Raw genomic sequence first — 19,389 nt, 5'->3', positions numbered from 1 at the left:
TTGCATCCCTGGAAAGAGAATAGAAATTTTCAGAAACAACGTGGCGAGAAACACTGCTCAGATTTCTGAAAAGAATGCAGAGAGTGGACACACAAAAAAGGAAGGTACTTGCCGCCGCCGCCGCTGTTGGCCGCAGGGACGACCACACTGGGGCTGCTCCATCCGATGGAACCGTGATGGGCGACAGCGTCGGGCTTGGCCAGACCTGGCATGGCGACCGGCGCGCAAGTAGGTTGCCGGCCGTGCAGCAGCGGCATGGCGACCGCACTGCTACCACCGGCCACCGAGCTCTGTTGCTGCTGCTGCATGGCGAAGTGGCGCCTCGGGTACATCGGCGGCAGCCCAGCAGCCAGCCCAAGCTTCTGGACCTTGAGGAAGTATTTCTAGGCGTGGCTCTGTATCTGCGGCGCGCATTGTGTCGTGTTGATTCAGAGCTGAGTTTCAGTTCTTGGACATGTACGAGTACGAACGCGCGTGCGCACTCAAACGTATCTTTGATCAGCAGCTAAGATTCGGTACCTGGACCGTCGTCTTGGTGCCGACATGCTCCTCGATCTTCTTCCAGTCGCGTCCAAACCTGAGAAGAGAAAACAGATAACTCAATGACCATCAAGTCCACTCATCATGTCCTTGGTAATAGAGGTTATAGAAACAAGCATAAAAAGGATCAAGTGTGATCAAGGTATTAGTACCGCAAAAACATGGTATTTCAAATAAGATGTGATCAAGCAGAGGCAAGCAGAACATATACCATAGCAATAAAATTTACTTTTAACCATTTCCCATTCTTAATGATCAGCTAAACAATTATGGCCAACAGCTGATAGTAAAAAATTGGAGCAAATGTTGGGACCTGTTCATCCCATAGGCACAGCAAAAAGACTAATTAGACGAGCGCTAATCAGAACTAAGTCACAAGCATGCATTGACAGATCTCCTTCTTAACAACTTATTTCACAGGATATTCATTATAAACGCTAAATCGGTCGACGATAGAATGATCTAATCATACCCTGCACCTGAAGCGCTCCAGCGGCTTGTGGTCCCTGTGCTTCTCACGGGATCGGACGCGGGAGGTTGACGCGGCGACCGAGCCGTCGTGGCCGAGATGCTGCTCGCATGGATCACATCCACGTATGGAAATTTCCCATCCTTCATGATCAGCTGAAAACAAAATATCAACTGACAAAGTAAATAAATGGTTGAATGTGTCAGGGACATTTTCATCCCACAGGCACTACAGACTTGCCATCGGGGCATACATGAAGTCCCAAACAAACATATGTTATACCCTATACATGAAACTTCAAGCTCGCTAAACTAAAATCGGGTGTTATGATCCCACCAATATCATTGCAAAATTTGCATAACTCAGCACAGAAACGATCACGACAACTAAGGATAGCAGATTCTATTCACATACATCCTATTTAATTTGGCCGGATAAGAACACATGGTAAACATCTTACAGCTAAAAGGCAAATAGTGAAATACGGAGTATAACTGAAGGCAGTTGACCATTAAGACACGGCTATCAAGACATCACGAGACAGGTGTATCTTACTTCTTACATGTACTAATCAGAACAATAAATGCTATCTAAAAACAATCAGGGGTGTGTCCATCAGAGGAACTGGAAACACTTAAAAGGTGCATCATAGACGAGATAAACTAACCAGAAAAAAGACTAATTAGACGAGCACTAATCAGAACTAAGTCACAAGCATGCATTGACAGATCTCCTTCTTAACAACTTATTTCACAATATATTCATTATAAACGCTAAATCGGTCGACGATAGAATGATCTAATCATACCCTACGCCTGAAGCGCTCCGGCGGCTTGCGGTCCATGCGCTTCTCACGAGATCAGACGCGGGAGGTTGCCGCGGCGACCGAGCCGTCGTGGCCGAGATGCTGCTCGGATTCCGACAGGGGAAGCGATGGCTGCATGCTGCTCGTCGAAGAAAGCAGCGGCGTCCTGGATGACTGCGGAGGGAGCAGGGGCAAAGGGAGGGGACGTTGGACGGGGAGGGGATGGGGCGGATGCGGGGGTTTGTGCGGGCGAGGGGAACAGGGTCGGCATGGTTCGCGGCTGGCATATCACGACAGTTTGCGGCGGATGGCGGGGAAGGCATCACGGCGGCGACCAAACACCACGGCAGAGTGCCCGCCTAAGCACCCACAGCTCGCCCTCCGGTGCCCCATAACCCAATCCGAGATGCGTACACAAGTAGGAGAACCAAGCGAGCGCAAGGAGGGGATTCTTACCAGCGCGTTCGCAGTGTAGAGCTCAGGCCACGGCGGCAGACGAATCCGCGACGCCACCCAACACCGGCGAGAAATCCGGTTGACGCCGGTGGTGCACACACCAAATTGCGCACACCCACACAATCCGCATGCGCCAGTGAACTCCAATCTCGCCTTCCCCGAAGCAAGAATGGCAACGTTCTGAGGAATCGTCGCGGCGACAACCCCCTCTCTCTCTCTCTGCGTTCTCTCCACTGGTGCCATTAACTGTGACCCAAAGGCTTCGGGCGGCTAGGGTTTTGGAAGCTTCGGGGCCTCATCCACTTGGTGCTTCGCGGCGTGGTTCGCAGCTGGCATATCACGGCGGTTCGCGGCGGATGGCGGGGTTTGCGGCGTACGGGTCGGGTGGATAGCGCCGGGCGGGGTTCGCGGCACGATTGCGAGTTGGCGCGGTTCGTGGGGATTCTTAGCAAAATCGCGGCAGGTCGTGCGGCGGATGCGGCCGTTGCGGGAATTGCGGCGGCGTCTGGGCACCCCGTGGGCGCGCGGTGGACGGCGGGTCGTGCGGGACCAGGTAGGAGCGGGGCGGACGGCGGGGCGTGCGGGACTTCGCGTGCGGGAGTGGGTAGGAGCGGGGGCAGTCTACACTGCCCCCTTAATAGTTAGTAGAGAAAAGAAGAAGAGCTCCCTCCGATTTTATCTGACGCTGTTTAGTTCAAACTTGAACTGCACAACGACAAATATAAAAAAAGAGGTAGTATTTTCTAAATTGCTCATCTCAAAGAATATTTTGGTATTAAGGGCTAGTTTAGGAACCACATTTTCTCAAGTGATTTTTATTTTCCCAAAGGAAATCAGTTTATTTTCTCTTAGGAAAATGGAAATCCCTTGAAAAAAGGGATTTTCAAACTAGCCCTAGGTACGTAGTTGTGGTACACAATATACAACATTATAAATAACTTTATACAACAAAAAATGTACTTAAGTATAATTAGTATATAAAAATATTCATAATGTTGTTGTTAGTAGCTAGTAGCACAATTTAGCCTATAATAATTTATTATAATTGTCGGGGACCGTAATTAGGGGTACCCCCAATGCTCCTTAACGTGGCTGGAAAAACATCTTCAGAACAAACTGCAAAGGCTGATAAGCACGATTCAAGTCAGGGCCTCGTCTACCAACGGACGTGACCTCATCCGAGCCCAGCCTCGGCCTCGGGCACGAACAGTAGTCCCGGACGGGTTCACACCTTGCCCGAGGGCCTCCCCAGACAGTGGGCGCACCCTCGGCTCGCCCGAAGCCCAGCTTGGGCAAACTTTGTCGTGTAGCGACCTCGGCCGGATCGCCTTACCAACCGACCGTATCGCATGCGCATTTAATGTGGGGATCGCCTAACACCTTATCCTGACACGCGTGCCTCGGTCGACAAGGTCGAAGTGACCGCAGTCACTTCGCCCCTTTACTGATCGATCTGACAGGTGACAGGAAAACAGCGTTGTTCGCTCCGCTCCGGCTACTGTGCCAACCACCAGGGTCAGAATAGCAACAGTAAGTCGTGACCTCTCCCGAGTTCAGCCTCGGGCGCGACAGGAAGCTCCGCCTCGCCCGACCCCAGGCCTCGGCCTTAGCCCCAGCCTCGGGGAAGGTCTCTGCCTCGCCCGACCCCAGGCCTCGGCCTCGGGGGAAGGTCCCCGTCTCGCCCAACCTCGGGCCTCGGCCTCAGCCTCGGCCTCGGGAGGAGTCACATCCTCGCCCGACCTCAACCTCGGCCTCAGGAGAAGTCTTCGCCTCACCCGACCTCGGCCTCGGACCGACTACGCTACAGGGGATACATCATTACCCTACCCCTAGCTAGCTGCCTCAGGCTATGAAGGAACAAGACCAGTGTCCCATCTAAGGTTACTTCGGTAACAGGTAATGATGGTTCCCCGCGTGCGCCCATGACGTCGATGGCTCTCAGCTTCTTACGGAAGCAAGGGAACGTCAGCAGGACCCCGAGCCGCACCGTCAGCTACGCTTCTATGGGACTCAAGCGCTTCTCCGACGGCCACGTTAGCACGTGTACAGGGCTCAAGGCACTTCTCCGCCAGCCACGTTAGCACATAGCTACACCCCCATTGTACAGCTGGGCATCTCCTTGTATCTATAAAAGGGGATGTCCAGGGCCTTCCTAAGGGGGGACGGGATAACACATGCAAACAGGGCACGCACATAGGGAGAGGACGAGCAGAGGCAGGTAGAGCAGGAGAGACACGGTGGAAGCAAACTCAGGCGCCTCACCTCAAGACCGAACTCTCTCTCTCTCTCTCTCTCCCTCTCTCGCTCGCTCGCTCGCTCTCGCCCTCTTGCGACGCTTGTAACCCCTACTACGAGCACCCCGGTGCAAGATAATATAAGCCTCATTCCCTCCCGCTTGTGTTCCATCTTGCATCAACCCATCTGGGCAGGGGCACACAGCGATAAATTCACTAGTCGGTTGATGGTCCTCGCGGGTCTGAAACGCCGACAGTTGGCGTGCCAGGTAGGGGCATGCTGCATGTTGACAAACACTTTCCCATTGAGTTCCAGATGGGTAGCCTTCAGAAGCCTTTTCGGCCCGGGACGGTGCTCCGCTTTGGGAGTCTCGAGTTCATGTCCCGCGACGGTAGCTACAACATGGTACTCCTCCCCTCGCAGCGCGACAGCAACGACGGTCATCAGCTCGCCCGACGGTGGCGAACTCGACAACGACTTCCCCCTGTGGCAGAAGAGGAACACCCGGGTTTTCCCCGCCACCCTCCTCGCCGGAGGAGGAGGAGACGGGACAACCGTGGCCAGGCAAGAGGCGGCACCTCGTCGGCTGTCGGACCAGAGCGAGTCGACGACGCCGGCACCCCTGCGGGTGACATGTCGGGTGTTGTCCTTGCACCTGAGACAACGACGGGTGTCGCTTCCCCGCAACGTGCCAACCCCAAGCGGACTGATGACGCCAGCACCCTCGCGAAGGACTTGCTGGGCGTTAGCCTCGTACCTGAGATGACGGTGCATTCTGTCCCTGACTCGACTTCACCACCGTCCATCGACCAAAAGGTACCATCCGTTTTCCACCCTGTCCCTTTTAGATTAAGCTTCGATCCACCAAGCGACCCCGCTTCGGTGAGCGCTTTCGCGATGGCATATCCTGACCATCCAGGGTACCATATGTGGTCATCTTGGGAACGACTGACGACCGTCTCAACCTACGGACCCGCGGGTTCTGAGGAAGAGGATGACCCCGACTTCGGTTGGGATTTCTCTGGACTCCGTGATCCCAGTGCCATGCAAGACTTCATGTCCACATGTGCCTACTGCCTCTCTGGCTGCTCCGACGATGACCACAGCCTTGGCGACGAGGGTTACGACCCAAGTCACGAGTGTTTCCACGTCGATCAGGGGGATCACAACGAAGACAACCACCTCGGCATGCCGGAGGATGACAACGCCCATGTGCCTGCGTCTCGCGTTGAGATCCCGCGGGAGCTAGCTGTGGTCCCAGTCCCTGCGGGGGGTCAGGACACATAGCTCGAGCAACTCCGCGAGATGCAGACCAAGCTCGACGAAGAAGCGGGGCGGCTTGTGCAGCTCCGACAAAACATCGAGCAGGAATGGGCAGGCCGGGCACTCGCTGAAGGAGCGCGTCATTGGGCTCGGGACGTCCAGCGTCTTATCATTGGCGATCCCAGGGCAGGGCTGTCCCCGGCCTTCAGCGGGGTCGGCCAAAACATAGCTGCAGCGGCGATGCTACTCCGAACAATGCCGGAGCCATCCACAACCGAGGGGCGACGTATCCAGGGCGAATTCAAGGATCTCCTAGAAGATGCCGCAATCCGACGAGCCGAGAGCTCTGCCTCCTGAAGGCAAGGGTGCCCCTCGGAGCATCGCGCAACGCCCTCCCGACGCATACGGGAGGCCTCAATCCGCACCGAGCGCACACGGGACGGGACGCCCGCAGCCCCGGATCGCCTCGGCGACGAGCAACGCCGCCACAACCATTGAGCCCACCTCGAGGAGAGGGTGCGCCGAGGCTATCACCCCAGGCGTGGAGGATGCTACGACAGTGAGGAGGATCGGAGCCCCTCGCTCGAACCACCAGGTCCGCGAGTCTTCAGCCGGGCCATACGACGGGCGGCGTTCCCGGCCCGGTTTCGAGCCCCGACTACCATCACCAAATACTCAGGGGAGACAAGGCCGGAGTTGTGGCTTCCGGATTACCGGCTGGCATGCTAGTTGGGAGGGACGAACGATGACAACCTCATGATTCGCAACCTCCCCCTTTTCCTCTCCGACGCTGCCCGGGCATGGCTGGAGCATCTGCCTCCTGCGCAGATCTCCGACTGGGATGACCTGGTCAAGGCCTTTGCTAGAAATTTCCAAGGTATGTACGTGCGCCTTGGGAACTCATGGGATCTCCGAAGTTGCCGCCAGCAGCTAGGGCAATCCCTGCGAGAGTACATCCGATGGTTTTCCAAGCAGCGCACCGAGTTGCCCAACATCACCGACTCGGACGTCATCGGGGCATTCCTCGCCGGCACCACTTGCCGAGACCTGGTGAGCAAACTGGGACGCAAGACTCCCACCAAGGCGAACGAATTGATGGACATCGCCACCAAGTTTGCCTCAGGTCAGGAGGCGGTCGAAGCCATCTTTCGGAAGGACAAGCAGCCTCAGGGAAGACAGAAGGAAGACGCCCCCGAGGCGTCCGTCCAGCATGGCACGAAGAAGAAGGCCAAGAAGAAGGCGCAAGCAAAACGCGACGCCATTGACGCAGATCTTGTCGCTGCTGCCGAGCATAGGAACCCCCTAGAAACCTCCCGGAGGGGTCAACATGTTCGACAAGATGCTCAAGGAGTCGTGCCCCTATCAAAGGGGTCCCGTCAAGCACACCCTTGAGGAGTGCGACATGCTCCGGCATTACTTCAACAAGGCTGGACCCTCGGCAGAAGGTGGCAAGGACCAAGGCAACAACAAGAAGGGGGGCGACAAGGATGAGGAGTTCCCGGAGGTCCACAACTGCTTCATGATCTACGGTGGGCAAGTGGCGAACGCCTCGGCTCGGCACCGCAAGCAGGAGCGCCGGGAGGTCTGCTCGGTGAAGGTAGCGGCGCCAGTCTACCTAGACTGGTCCGGCAAGCCCATCACCTTCGACCAAGGCGACCACCCCGACTGCGTATCGAGCCCAGGAAGGTACCCGCTCGTCGTCGACCCTGTCATCGGCAACGCTAGGCTCACCAAGGTCCTCATGGACGGGGGCAGTAGCCTCAACATCATCAACGCCGAGACCCTAGGACTCTTGGGGGTCGATCTTGTAACACCCCAGGTGTTACTCAGGGTGTCCATACTAGAGTTTCCCCTTTTACCCATTATCACATGAAGATTGAATTGGGCAAAGTATACCCCACTTGGAATTCTAGGTCCTAAGCAAGTGTAATCCACTTTGGATGTCATGCCCTAGCTTATCATGCACATCTAAGTGGGGATCTTCCAAAACCCTAGAACAAAACCCCCATAGGCAATTATAACCCTAATTGAAGCCATGATCAAAAGATCATGTAAACATCATGATCATGGTTTGGGCCAAATACAAAGGTTGTAATATACTCAATAACCTACCATTAATAGTAAGGAAGTACCCCCAAAAAGTTTTCAGAAAGGTCCTAAAAAGATCACCAAAGGTTGAACACAAGGGAGAAATTCAGATTTTTGCCTAAGTCAAAAATCAACCCTTGAGCAAAGATCCCTCATGTTCACCTTGATCCCCTTTTCAAAACCAGTCGACCCAATTAACAAAGTGGCGCCAAATGAACCCTAGAATGCCCTGGAAAAGTTTGAACCCCAGCCAAAACCTTTTGACACGAGTTGGCACTGGTTTTGTCTCGGTTTGCACAGAGCAGACAGACAAGACTTGGCGCTACCATATCTCCTCAACCAGACCACATCTACCCTTGGAACTTACATGAACTAGGTAGCCCTAGGTGCAGGGAAGAAATCTCCCACAGGCGGTAGGGCAAGATTCGTACGCCTGGCCGCTCAGCAGAGCGAAGAACACGGGCAGAAGCAACGCGCCACGTGTTCGACGCGCTCTGAGCTCGCCAGAGCACGCCCGCGCGCGCGCCCCGCGTGCCCGCGTCGCGCCAAACGGTTGAGCCGGCGCCCCGGCCGCGTCCGCGCCTATAAAACTGTCACACCCGGTTTTGGAAGGCAAACCGAATGCGAACTATGTACGTGCCAGGATCAGAACTCACGTACACAGCGATTACATAAATGAACATCATCACACAATGCTCGAATAATAACATAAAAGGGTACTTATTACATCATAGAGTCATAGACATCCACATATTCATTGTCTTAACAAGTACATCAAAGTGCTAAACGAAACGCAGTAAAGATAAAGCCTCCACAGGCAGCTGACTGGGGGGTTGCCGCCAACCCACTCCTAGAATTCATCGTAGTCTTGAAACTCCTGGAAGTCTCCTTCCACGGCTTCGCCTTCTCCTGAGCAGTGGTTACAATGTGGGCAACCTGGTGTTTTGTGGTAAAGCAAGGATGAGTACACATCAACGTACTCAGCAAATGTCCCGTTTGGCTGAGGTGGACTAGCTTTATGTGGAGTTAGGCTCAAGCAGTTGCTTTTAGTTGGTCAGGTACTTATCATTAGTAGAAGCCAGATTTTAGCATTAACCAACCCGTAAACCATTTCCTCGTCGAGGAACATCATCATCATAGTCGAACCAAAACCATATCATAATCATTGTATCTCGGACCATCTGTATCTCTAATCAAAGAGGATCCCAAGGCTGCTCTTAACCGTGAGCACGACTGATATACCAGTTTCACTACCCTCTGCAGAGGTTGCACACTTTACCCATGAGTCATGATTCCCTTTCTACCCGGGGAGAGCTACTCCCCATTGACCACTACCTAGGTGGTCCGGCAGGGCATCACTACGTAGCTTTTACAAAGATTCCCTAGAGATCGTAGCTGCCCGTTAGGTTTCTCCAGTTTGATAAACACAGTACCCCTCCCCGCAGGAGAGTGACTAACAAAGAGCAAAACGAAAGAACCTCGGCACTCAGCCTCGGCAGAGCAAGCACTGTGCCTGGACCCCATTGACGGCACGACGGCTAAGCAACTACACCTCTAGTTCATCTAATTAATCAGCTAAGGGCATCCCATTTCACCCTCATGGTTGCACTGTTATCCCGGGTGGTCTCTCAACGAACCAGTCCTTACGGAGAGGTACTCAGGAAACAGCCTGAGCCCCCTAGAGTATCACAAGATCATCAACATCAACAGGATAACAGTATCATAAATAGTCACATCATGTTCATTGATTATGTTAAAGCAATAGCAAAGTGCTAACCATAACAACCCAATGGGTCATCAAGGACAAAGTAAAGTGTAAAGCTAGTCAATCCTTAGGTTTCAAGTGAGTAATGCGGGGTAGTAAGTTATAAATGAATAGGACATAGTGGGACAGAGGACACTTGCCTTCACCAAACTGCTGCTCAGGGACTTCCTCTGCAACTGCCTCGGGAAACACAGACTGCTCGTTGTCTACGTAAAGCAATCATTCACACTATGCACTTGGGAAAATAACAACAAAAACAATATACCAAACATATGCAGCAGAGAGAGGTCACAAGTTCATACTTGAAAAGGGATAGGCACTCTGGTGTTCCCTAGGTCTGGAGTAGAGGACTATACAAAGTGATTCATTATCCACTAATCAAGTTTAAGTCAGTGGTGGAATTAAATCATCACCTGGTTTTAAGTTCCTAAACTTAAGTGTTTGAGTCCATAAGCTTAAGTGCTCCAACTTTTATTAAAGTCTACTATCTTTTATTTATCTCAAATAGGGTTCCAATAGCCTTAATCCTATCCTAGTGATTAACTATTAATTGGTACATGGAAACAGCAGGGAAACATTGCATAAACAGATAGATAATAATATTATGAACATTTTGCAATTTGAAGCACCTAATTTGGAGTTCATATGGCAAAGTTATGAATTTTACAAGTTTAGGGGTTAAAATTATACCCTAAGGACTTATTTTGAATTAAATAAAAGGTCCGAGGACCTAACTACGAGAAACCAGGGACGGCGGGCGCAAATTCCAGAAAACAGGGGGGTTCTTTAAGAAAATGCGCGGGCGAAGGGGTATCGGGCGCCTACAGCCGTTGGATCTCAGATCTACGGCCAGGATTAGATCCTACGGGCGGGCGCGCGGGCGCGCGGCGGCGGGAGCGGCTGACAGGCGGGGCCGGGCGGACAGCGCGGGCGCGGGCGACTGACAGGCGGGACCGGGCGGACAGCGCGGGCGCGCGGGCGACTGGCAAGTGGGGCCTAACGGGCAGAGGGACGGGGTGAGGGGGCAGTGGGCCTGGGCCGCTGGATCTCTGGCGGACGGCCAGGATTAGGTCTGGGCGAGTTGAATCAGGGCCGCCCGATCTGGGCTGAACGGCGGAGATCGGATGGGCGGCCTGGGTCTTCCCTACGGCTAGCTGGGCGGCGGCGCTCGTCCCCGCGGCGGAGGGCTCGCCGGAGACGAGGGGCGCGGGCGATTGGCGGGGCTCTGGGGCAATCCGAGTGGTCGGGGAGGCTAGGGAGGGCACGGGGACTCCATTGGTGGGGTCTGGGTCAGGGCAGAGGCACCGGAGGGGGGCGATTCACGGCGGGGCGGCTCGGCGGCGGGGTTACTCTACTCCGGCGAGCAATCAAACGCAACAGAGAGCCAAACAAAGGGCGATAGGGGCGGGAGAGGTCCCTTACCTCAAGGCGGGCTCCGGGGACTCCTCGGCGGCGACGGAGACGCGACGGTGGCCCGGGTCGACGGTGGCGGCTGCACGGCGGACGGCGGGTGAGCGCGGGCAGAGAGAAATAGGGAGGGGAAGGGGAAATTGGTGCGCGTTCCGGGTTGTGGACGTCGGGGCGGAGCTCACCGGGGCTAGGGGCGCGGCGGAGCTCCAACGGCGACGAGGAACCGAGCTCGGGACGGCGGGGTTATGGCGGCGGCGCTCTGCGTGCGCGCAGCGAGGGGGAAAGAGGGTCTACTGGAGCGCAAATGGGGGAGAGGGTGAGGGCGAGTGGGGCTCGGGGCTCAAGTGGCCAGGGGCGGGTCAGTTCCGAGCTCCACGCGCGACGTGGGCGCGGGGAAGGCGGGCGCGAGCAGCTCGGCGGCGGTTACGCGGGGACGACAGGGCTGACAGCCCGGGCCCGCGACGTAGAGAGAGAGAAGAAAGCGGGTGCGGGCGCGAGAGAAGCGGGGCTGACGGGTTGGGCCCACGGGCAGAGAGAGAGCGAGGGAGCGGGCGCGCGCGGGGAAGCGGCAGCGCCGACAGGTGGGGCCGGGCGAGCAGAGAGAGAAGGGGGCGGGTACGCGGGAGGCGACCGCGCCGACAGGCCGGGCCCGCTGCGCAGAGAGAGGAGGGGAGAGAGGCGCGCGCGCGAGGTGGGCCGACTGGGCCGAAAGGCCGAGGGGGGGCGGGTAAGTGGGCTGCTTTGCCTTTTTCTTTTATTCTGAATTGTTTTTCCCTTTTCTTTTTACTTATTCTATTTGATTCAAATTCAAATGAGCCCCAAATCCAAATTAGACTTTTTGAGAATTATGCACCAAACAAAAGTGAAATCTAGGGTTCAACATGATGCAACAATTCATACTCCCTTAGGGTTTAACATAATAAACTATAACTACAAGTAAAATAAGCACTTAGCTCCTATAGAAATGAGAGAGACAAGAATTAGGAAGGATGAGAAAAGGAAGTAACACCTGAATTTGTGAATATGAGCAAAGAAATTTTATACCCCCAAATTCAGGGTGTTACAAACCTATCCCCCTTAAAAGAATCTCGCCCCCGAGATTCAGGGTTGGTCAGCAAAGAGTTCAGGGTATTTGGCTTTCAGATCATCTTCTCGTTCCCAGGTTGCTTCTTTCTCTGAATGGTGACCCCATCTGACTTTGCACATTCTGATGGTATTCCTCCGGGTGACTCTGTCTGCAACCTCCAGAATCTGCGTTGGCTTCTCTATGTATGTCAGATCCTCCTGGACTTCCAAGCCCTCCACTGGCAACTGTTCTTCTGGTACTCGCAGACACTTCTTCAATTGCGACACGTGGAACACATTGTGCACTGCTGACAAGCTCTCTGGTAGGTCGAGCTGGTAGGCCACTTCTCCACGCTTGGCTTGAATCTGATATGGTCCGACGTACCGGGGTGCTAACTTGCCTTTAACTCCGAACCTTCTGACTCCCCTGATAGGTGACACCTTCAGATAGACGTAATCTCCCACTTCGAAACTCAGTTCCCTTCTCCTTCTGTCAGCATAGCTTCGCTGTCTTGACTGGGCTGTCTTCAGGTTCTCCCGAACCATTTTGATATTCTCTTCGGCTTCAAGCAAGATGTCGGGGCCAAACACCTGTCTCTCTCCAGGCTGGTCCCAATGCAGCGGAGTCCTACAACTCCGTCCGTAGAGTGCCTGAAACGGTGACATCTTCAAGCTGGCCTGGTAACTATTGTTGTAGGAGAATTCTGCATAAGGTAACCTTTTGTCCCATCCTGACTTGTCTTGCAACGCACAGGCTCTCAACATATCTTCTAGGATCTGATTAGTTCTTTCAGTCTGACCGTCTGTCTACGGGTGATAAGCTGAGCTGAAGTTCAAATGTGTGCCCAAAGCTTCTTGTAGCTGCTGCCAAAAATGAGAGGTGAACTGTGTTCCTCGATCTGACACTATCTTCTTCGGCACACCGTGAAGGCAGACTATCCGTGACATGTATAACTCAGCTAACGTTGCTCCGGTGTATGTCGTCTTCACAGGTATGAAATGGGCCACCTTTGTTAAGCGGTCCACAACCACCCAGATGGAATCGTAGCCGGCCCGGGTACGAGGTAGGCCAACGATGAAATCCATCCCGATCTCATCCCACTTCCACTGAGGAATCCGCAATGGCTGCAACAATCCGGTAGGCCTTTGATGCTCTGCTTTGGTTCTCTGACAGCTATCACAGATGGCGACATATTCTGCGATCTCTCTTTTCATGCCATACCACCAAAACCTCCTTTTTAAATCCTGGTACATCTTCTCGCTTCCCGGGTGTATCGAGTAGGCTGTCTCATGAGCTTCCTTGAGGATCAGTTCTCGGATAGGTTTGAGGTCGGGAACACACAATCGGTCCTTGAACCATATTACTCCCTCTTCATCCTCTCGAAAGTCTTTGCCTCTTCCTTCTAAGATCAGCTGCCGGATCTTGTTGATGTTTTCATCATCCTTCTGCCCTTCTTTGATCTCCCGCTCTAGGGTGGGCTCTAATTCCACTGTTACTCCTTGCGTACTGTTCAGGAAACCGAGGCTCAGTCTGTCAAACTCTTTGGCTAATTCATACGGCATCGGGTACGAGGCCAACATATTGACTTGACTCTTCCTGCTCAGAGCATCTGCAACAACATTGGCTTTGCCCGGATGGTAATGTATCTCCAACTCATAGTCTTTGATCAATTCCAACCATCTTCGCTGCCTCATGTTTAACTCTGACTGGGTGAATATGTACTTCAGACTTTTATGATCTGTGTAGATGTCGCACTTCTGCCCATACAGGTATTGTCTCCAGGTCTTTAAAGCATGAACCACTGCTGCCAATTCCAGGTCATGTGTGGGATAATTCTTCTCATGGATCTTCAGCTGTCGAGATGAGTACGCTACAACTCTCCCTTCTTGCATTAGCACACATCCCAATCCGGTGTACGAAGCGTCGCAATACACTGAGAATGACTTGTGAACATCAGGCAGGACTAACACAGGAGCTGTAGTCAATCTATTCTTCAGTTCTTCAAATGCTTCCTGACACTTTTGGGTCCACTTAAACTCAACTTTCTTTGCTAGTAACGCTGTCATTGGTCTAGCAATCTTTGAGAAGCCTTCGATGAAACGCCTATAATATCCGGCCATCCCAATGAAGCTCTTGATCCCACGAACATCCTTCGGTGCTTTCCAGTTCAGGATATCTGCTACTTTCTTTGGATCCACTGCTAACCCATCTTGATTTATGATGTGACCCAGAAATAAGACTTCATGAATCCAGAACTCACATTTGCCCAGCTTGGCATACAACTGATGCTCTCGAAGTCTTTGCAATACCATCTTCAAATGCTCTACATGATCTTCCTCACTTTGAGAGTATATGAGAATGTCATCGATGAACACTACCACAAACTTGTCCAGATAATCCATGAACACACTGTTCATCAGGTACATAAAGAAGGCTGGCGCATTTGTCAAACCAAAGGACATAACCGTGAACCCATATAACCCGTACTTGGTGATGAATGCCGTCTTCGGTATATCCGAGGGTCGGATTCTGAGTTGATGATAACCAGATCTTAGATCTATCTTCGAGAATACGCTGGCACCTCTGAGCTGGTCGAACAAATCTTCTATCCTTGGCAGGGGGTACTTGTTCTTGACAGTGACTTCATTCAAGGCTCTGTAGTCTATGCACATCCTTTTGGTACCATCTTTCTTCTCTACAAACAACACTGGAGCGGCCCAAGGCGAGGTGCTTGGCCTGATGTAACCCTTCTCTAACATCTCATCTATCTGCTTCTTGAGTTCCACCAATTCTGGTCCAGACACTCGGTAGGCTCTTTTGGAAATGGGGGCGGTACCAGGGATAAGCTCTATGGCAAATTTGACTTTTCTCTCGGGTGGCATGCCTGTTAGCTCCTCGGGAAACACATCCGGAAAGTCCGACACAACCTTGATAGCCTCGAGCGGGTTGGGCTCCTTACTATCAACTGAAATCTGGTGACAGACTCCCTCTTCTGACTTAGGCATCCTTAGCTCGGCCACTACCTCTTCTCCTGACGGGGACTTCAATGTTACGGTCCTCTTGTCACAACTAACATTTGCTTCATACTTCATTAACCAGTTCATCCCTAGAATAACATCTATCCCAGGGGTGTCTATTACTATTAAGTCACTGGGGAATCCTATCCCCCTTATTTCCACCATTATGTTTGAACATATTTTATCTGTTTGCACCTTGCCACCAACCGAATTAATCCTCATGGGTGGCATCATTGCCTCTACTGAGATGCTATGCAATTCTACCCATGTTGCAGTGACAAATGAATGAGTTGCACCAGTATCAAATAGCACTTTCGCGGGATGAGATTCGACTGAGAACATACCTACTGCCACGTCTGGTGCATCCTGGATCGCTTCGGCTTCCAAGTGGTTCACCTTTCCACGGTTGTACGCTTGGCTACGATTGCCTGCTGCCGGCTGCAGTACACCTTGCCTTGCTGGGGCATTGGGGTTGGTTTGCTGCTGAGCCGTCTTCTTTGGGCACTGCATCGCCCAGTGGCCTTGTTCTCCACAGTGGAAACATCCTCTGCCTCCTCCTTGTGCTGGGGCTGCTTGGTTGCTCTGATTCGCTGCTGGGGCAGGAAGGCGAGGTGCCTGGTTGTTCTGCTTCTGATACTGATTACCTCCCTGCTGGCTGTGCTGACGATACTGCTGCTGCTGCTACGGGTACTGTCTCTGAAACTGCTGCTGATGCGGACGCTGATTCTGATTCTGATATCCCTGTGGGTGACCAGGTCTGCCTTGCTGAGATGAACTGCCTGAGAAACGCGGACGGCTGATGCCTCCGGACTGGGGTCCATTCATCTTGCGCTTCCGATCTTCCATATCCTTACGCTTCTTCTCAGTCATAACTGCCCTATCGATCAGATGCTGGAAGGTGGGGAAGGTGTGATTCATCAGCTGGTAATGCAGGGGATCCACCAAACCTCTCATGAACCTGTACTGCCTCTTGGCATCAGTGTTGACATCCTCGGGTGCATAACAAGACAGCTGCAGAAACTTGTCTCTGTACTCACTAACAGACAGGGGTCCCTGCTTCAGAGCCAGAAACTCCTCCTTCTTCACGATCATCAGTCCCTCCGGCACATGGTACCGACGGAAACTCTCGCTGAATTCCTCCCAGGTGATGGCTTCGGGGTCAGCATGGGTGGCGAGGTAGGACTCCCACCAGGACTGGGCTGCTCCCCTCAGCTGGCGGGGACCATACAGAACCTTTTCCCTGTCGTCGCATTGGGCGGTGCGCAGCTCCCTCTCCACTGCGCGCAACCAGTCTTCTGCATCCATGGGGTCAGCAGAATGGGCGAAGGTAGGAGGGTGCCCTCTCATGAACTCACCACGCTTATCTCGTGGCATCTGGGGCATCTGCACTTGCAATTGGGGTTGGGGTTGCTGTTGAGCCTGCTGCATGGCTGCCAGAGTCTGCCCGATGGCTTGCACCGCCTGGGTCTGCATCAAGAACATCTGCTCCACTGACATCGGGGGTGGTGGGGGAGGCTGCCTCTGATTTTCCTCCTGCTGGTCATGCTGCTCCAGCTGAGCACGCCTGTTGCATCGGCGCCTGTTGTCAGACATCTGTGGAAGACATTCATACATCAGCATTGATCTTACAACCCTTCAGCATAAGAAAAGAGAATACAGAATTCTTCATGACACTGAGTGAACAAAGAGCTTCACTGATCCTCATTCATGATTCAACACAGCTTCTCAGATAAATAAGGAAAGTAAGAGTAAATGGCTTCCCAACTAAACAACTGACTTCATTAATATTACTAGCTAAGCCGAACTGCAGGGGAAACCCGCAGGTTGGCAACAGTCATTACAAAGATTCGAATCCAGCACAAGTTCATCATAACAAGCATGCAAACAACTGATAAGCAAACTAAACTAAATGGAAGCAACTGATAAGCAAACTAAACTGACTACCTAAGACTGAGACATCTGACTTAAGAATTATTACAAACTCCGACGCTAACGATCTAAGGATCCAGATCTATCCTGGTCTTACAGACAGGGGAACCATAAGTGTGGTGACCACGTGGCGGTGAGCGGTATGGGTGTTGAGTCCCGACAGGAGCGGGGGAACCACCCTCCTGGTGATGGCGCTCTGCCAACTCAGCACGCAACTCCGCAATCTCCGTTCGAGCCCTGCTTAGCTCGTCCAGAGAGTGATCCAGCTCCGTGTTAAGCACTGCGACTAGGTTGACTGCGCTGCTCAACCTAGGGTTAGCCTCACTAACAGGTGAAACAACCACACTCTCTATGCTGCCAGTAGGGCGGCGGGGGTAGTACCGAAGGTTAAGACCGTCGGCCACCCCACCGAACAAGGAACAGTACTGGGAGAGTGCATGTCGTGCTGCATCCTGCATAGCCGCCTCTGCAGTGTCCCTCTCGGAAATGGAATAGTGCTCCGAAACGGCCTCCGCACCCCGGAGGTCATCCTCCGGACGGCGAACTAGGCAGGTAGCCTCCCAGCGGTCCGGGTACCTCCCGCGACTGTGCTGGTAGACTACACAACGATACTCGATCGACCAGGTGTGCCGGTCGAACGCCTGGCGCAGCAAGGTGTCGAGTGCGTCGTGGAAGTGACAACCGCGAGCGGCGTCACGGGTGATGGGTCGGGCGACCCATCCTTCCGCCTCCTACGGCTCAGAGGACTCCGTGCTGTGGTCTGAGTCGTCGTCGTCGGGGTCTCCTCCAGGATCTCCACCAGTAGCTCCTCCAACAGCCGGGACGTCCCGCGGTGGAACAAGGGGCGCCTCCAGCTGGGCGATAGAGGAACGGGGCCTCACGGTCTCCACCTCCTGCTGGGGTGAGGAGGAAGAGCCCTGCTGCTCTCCGTGCTGGCGCCGGCGTTCCTGCTCCTCACGCAGGCGGTGGTGCAGCCTCTCCAGGTGACTCGACTGTCCGGACACTGTGCGGTGCAGAGGACGCTCCGCAAGTCGAGACGGCAGGAAAGGAATCACCGACTTACGTGCAGTGTGTCTAAGACGAGCCATCTACAAAAGACACCGTAAGCATAAGAGTAAGAGCAGAACTAATATGACAAGTGAATAAACCAAGGACAGAATAAGATAAAAATTTTAACAAGGTATTGTATAGATAGATAGTAAAATATAGGGTTGGTCGAGGTGACCGACTTTTTTTTGAAGTAACATCAGATGTCAAGGTGAGGGGGAGGGTCAATAGTCCTTAGTACGACCAGTGCTACTCTAGGTCAGCGGTCCTACAGTCAACCTGGCTTTGATACCACTTATGTCACACCCGGTTTTGGAAGGCAAACCGAATGCGAACTATGTACGTGCCAGGATCAGAACTCACGTACACAGCGATTACATAAATGAACATCATCACACAATGCTCGAATAATAACATAAAAGGGTACTTATTACATCATAGAGTCATAGACATCCACATATTCATTGTCTTAACAAGTAAATCAAAGTGCTAAACGAAACGCAGTAAAGATAAAGCCTCCACAGGCAGCTGACTAGGGGGTTGCCGCCAACCCACTCCTAGAATTCATCGTAGTCTTGAAACTCCTGGAAGTCTCCTTCCACGGCTTCGCCTTCTCCTGAGCAGTGGTTACAATGTGGGCAACCTGGTGTTTTGTGGTAAAGCAAGGATGAGTACACATCAACGTCCTCAGCAAATGTCCCGTTTGGCTGAGGTGGACTAGCTTTATGTGGAGTTAGGCTCAAGCAGTTGCTTTTAGTTGGTCAGGTACTTATCATTAGTAGAAGCCAGATTTTAGCATTAACCAACCCGTAAACCATTTCCTCGTCGAGGAACATCATCATCATAGTCGAACCAAAACCATATCATAATCATTGTATCTCGGACCATCTGTATCTCTAATCAAAGAGGATCCCAAGGCTGCTCTTAACCGTGAGCACGGCTGATATACCAGTTTCACTACCCTCTGCAGAGGTTGCACACTTTACCCATGAGTCATGATTCCCTTTCTACCCGGGGAGAGCTACTCCCCATTGACCACTACCTAGGTGGTCCGGCAGGGCATCACTACGTAGCTTTTACAAAGATTCCCTAGAGATCGTAGCTGCCCGTTAGGTTTCTCCAGTTTGATAAACACAGTACCCCTCCCCGCAGGAGAGTGACTAACAAAGAGCAAAACGAAAGAACCTCGGCACTCAGCCTCGGCAGAGCAAGCACTGTGCCTGGACCCCATTGACGGCACGACGGCTAAGCAACTACACCTCTAGTTCATCTAATTAATCAGCTAAGCGCATCCCATTT

At 52.9% G+C, this 19,389-nt stretch overlaps 2 non-coding genes across 2 annotated transcripts; both read right to left on the bottom strand.

Annotated features, from left to right (window-relative positions):
* Positions 1–775: 775 nt before the first annotated feature.
* On the bottom strand, positions 776–872 carry LOC111590212 (small nucleolar RNA snoR99). Its single transcript, XR_004852923.1, has one exon. It is a non-coding gene; the product is annotated as a small nucleolar RNA snoR99 (small nucleolar RNA).
* A 268-nt stretch (positions 873–1,140) lies between these two features.
* LOC111590211 (small nucleolar RNA snoR99) lies at positions 1,141–1,238 on the bottom strand. Its single transcript, XR_004852921.1, has one exon. It is a non-coding gene; the product is annotated as a small nucleolar RNA snoR99 (small nucleolar RNA).
* Positions 1,239–19,389: the final 18,151 nt, after the last annotated feature.

Source organism: Zea mays, chromosome 9 (assembly GCF_902167145.1).
Source record: "Zea mays cultivar B73 chromosome 9, Zm-B73-REFERENCE-NAM-5.0, whole genome shotgun sequence".
In the NCBI taxonomy this organism is placed as follows: domain Eukaryota; kingdom Viridiplantae; phylum Streptophyta; class Magnoliopsida; order Poales; family Poaceae; genus Zea; species Zea mays.
This window is presented reverse-complemented; position numbering and strand designations above follow the sequence as displayed.